The 3,488-nt window shown below is 42.8% G+C and overlaps 1 pseudogene; it reads left to right on the top strand.

Annotated features, from left to right (window-relative positions):
* Positions 1-1,489: 1,489 nt before the first annotated feature.
* Positions 1,490-1,862, top strand: LOC123937453 (annotated as a pseudogene).
* Positions 1,863-3,488: the final 1,626 nt, after the last annotated feature.

Below are 3,488 nucleotides of genomic sequence, written 5' to 3'. Positions count from 1 at the left end.
CACTTAGACTTTGGTGGGTTACGGGTACAAGTTGGAATTTTTCTGGAGTAACCACCAAAAGGGTAGAAGCAGAGAGCATATCATTTCCAAATTAGTGTGTGTCAGAGAGATGGGATAATTTAAGACTTTCAGTGAAACCAGTAGAAGGACACATGGTATAAGCATCCAAGATGACCCCATTTCCATCTAGTTTTGAGATGTTAAAGACATGAAAGGAGGAGACTGGCCAACTCAAATGATTCTGCCACAAAGAGTAGAGGCTCTTGACTCCATTTGTACTAACTAGATTCTCTCACAGGAACTTGAAAACAGGAACAGAGATGACAAGTAAATAGGGCTAAAACACATGATAGCAGCAGTCCCCCAAGATGTCTATGAGTTCTGGCCCCTGAGATCCCTGCGGGAGGCCCCCGGCCCTTGGCCCCTGTCTTTCTCAAGGCCTAGCTGGTCAGCTCTTTCTGGCTGGCAGCTCCCCACGTGCCTCTAATACATTCTGCCACCAATCCCTTCCCTCACGTCCTCCTTTTTTTTCTTGCCTAATTGGCCTTGATTCGCTTGAAACAAAAGAAACCTAACTGATGCCAAGAACGGCTGCTGTTCCTGCCAGAAGTATCTTCACTCTGTTACACAAAAATCCAAGTGTTTGGCACAGATGGTGAGTTGTCTTCTTAGGAACAACAACCCAAGACGCAGCTGGTCTTTAACTTTTATCAAATACGTAGGATGAAGATCCCCAGGGTGTAGCCCAGATGGGGTGGGCCTCCCGTGGGGAGCCTTGGCTCTTACTTCACATCCGCTTTGAGGCCCTACTCACCACTATGTCGTATCCCCTAAAACACATCTCATACTACAACACATCAGTACGAAAACCGGTGTTCTAGTGAAGAGTCTTTGGAGACTACGAGAGAGGGGTCACGTCCCATGTAGCTCTCCAAGCACAAACTTCATCCATGACCCCATCAGACACATTTCCCCCTCCCACCAAAGAGCCCACCTCTGCCCATTGCTTCTTTTCTCTTCTTCCTTTTCTCCCACCCAACTTTGAAAGCCCTCTTTGATATCTTAAGAAAGCCAGGCTTTAACCAGTTTGTATATACCATTCAGCACAACCAAAACCATGGTAGTCAGGGGAACAGCATATCCCTTGGGGCTGGGGATCTTGGTTCTTTTAACACTGTGCCTGATGTGCTCTTCCTCAACGATCGGGGTCCTGCAAGAGTGGGAGCTCTGTAGCACTCCTAGCACCTTGACTAGCGGGCTGCCACGGCAGACTCTGGATAAAGAGTTGTTGAATGGATTTCATATATCTTTGAGCACTTTGTAGACCCTGGAAAAGTGCAACACAGGAAATAGGTACTTGACAAGCGGTCCTTGACTAGAGACTGCCTCACCTCTATGTAGTTCTTACTGCATGTTCTGAGGCTGGACTAAGCACTACAGTGTATTCAAAATTAGAGACAATGAGCTCTTCCAGCCAGGGCCTTGCAGAATGGCTCCCGCAAAGAAGGGTGGTGAGAAGAAGGGCCATTCTGCCATCAATGAGGCAGTGACCAGAGAGTACCCATTGACATTTGCAAGCACATCCCTGGAGTGGGTTTCAAGGAGTGTGCCCCTCAGGCACTCAAGGAGATCCAGAAATTTGGCCTAAAGGACATGGGAACTCCAGATGCGCACATGGACACCAGACTCAATAAAGCTGTCTGGGCCAACGGATTAAGGAATGTTCCATACTATATCCATGTGCTATTGTCCAGAAAAATGTAAGGGGATGAAAAGTCACCAAACAAGCTCTATATGTTGGCTACCTATGACCTGTCACCACTTTCCAAAATCTACAGATGGTTAATGTGGATGAGAATTAATGGCTGCTGGTCAAATAAAGGTATATATACAACCGCAAAAACAACAACAACAAAAAAACCCCAATCCAATTAATTGTGTGCATACTAACAGAATAGAACATTAACTCAATTTATCTACTGATTAAACTGTGATGCTTTAGTGCTCCATGCTAAGGGTGTGGGCCATTTAGAAGAAAGTTTGAAATTGAGAAGAGCGGCCTAAATTTCCATTTCAAAGGTGGTGGAAAGGTAAAGAATCCATGGGAAGGGCTTCATTTCTGTGGGCAAATATCTTCAAAAAATGATTATGGGATTAAAAAAATTCAGACCGCGTCTATACAAGGCCAGAATATTTAATCTAAATAGAATTATCAGGTAAAATGCAAGACACCTGGTTAAATTTGAATTTCAGATAAACCACAAATAATTTTTAGTATAAGCATGTCCTATGTATTACACAGGGCATACTTATACTAAAAACAATTCGTTGTTTATCTCAAATTAAATTTAACTGGGCATCTTATATCTTTATTTGCTGAATCTGGTTATTCCAAATTTATGGGAAAAATATTCAGTTTATTGTTTAGATATTTGATCTGCATGTCATCTGGATAAATTAATCTCCTTTTCATAGATATTCATTTATTGTGTAAAGCTTTAAAGGCACGCTTTCTCCTTTTCTTACATCTCGTCAAAACTTTTCTCCCTTAGCCATAATGTTCAATTGAAATAAAATATTTTGGGCACCTGGGTGACTCAGTGGGTTAAGCCTCTGCCTTCGGCTCAGGTCATGATCTCAGGGTCCTGGGATCGAGTCCTGCGTAGGGCTCTCTGCTCAGTGGGGAGCCTGCTTCCTCCTCCTCCTCTCTCTCTCTGCCTGCCTCTCTGCCTACTTGTGATCTCTCTCTTTCAAATAAATAAATAAAATCTTAAAAAAAAAAAAGAAAGAAAATATTTTTTTTTTGTGCCACCCCCCACCCCATCACCACCCCCAGCTCTCAAGGACTTGAGAAACAGAGGTTCCGGGTAATTCAGTTATTACTGACTTTCAGTGGAGGTGATATTGATAAAAGGGGTCAAAAGGACTACTCTGGATATTAAAGATCTTGTGCAAAGTGACAAAAATTCCCTCATCCTTGACATACTTTCCAATCTGAGTCACACAGCCCCAGCCATAAGGGACCATGCCAGCAAAACCAGTCTTAGGGAACATGTCCGTAATTCTTCATAATGAATAATGTCCAATGTAGTCAAAGGAAACAAAGATAGTTCCATACAGCAAATCCACAAATGCTGGGATTCAAGGTATAGGATGTTGGTGTCGGTGAAGGAGAGGAGATGGGATAATATACAGAAGAATTTGTACAATAATAGGAAAGCGTCATTGGGTTTGGTGCCATTTTGTTGTTGTTGTTGTTGTTGGGGGCCAGACATAAACACCAGGAAACCTGGTCAACCTCATCAACCCATTTTAGTTGGAGGTGAGGCCTGCCTAGATGAGAGGAAAATATGATTTTAAAGGTCCTTTAAGGAAGAATCAATTTCCTGTAAGCAGATATTCTATTTGGAATTAGACTGGCCAAGTAGAACTTTTAAAAGTCTTACCAAGGGATGGGTAAGAGTAAGGTACCCGGTTAAAATGACAAA

The sequence above is a fragment of the Meles meles genome, chromosome 2, assembly GCF_922984935.1.
Source record: "Meles meles chromosome 2, mMelMel3.1 paternal haplotype, whole genome shotgun sequence".
Lineage (NCBI taxonomy): Eukaryota > Metazoa > Chordata > Mammalia > Carnivora > Mustelidae > Meles > Meles meles.
The sequence above is the reverse complement of the archived record's forward strand: the minus strand, read 5'-3'. Positions and strand labels throughout refer to the sequence as shown.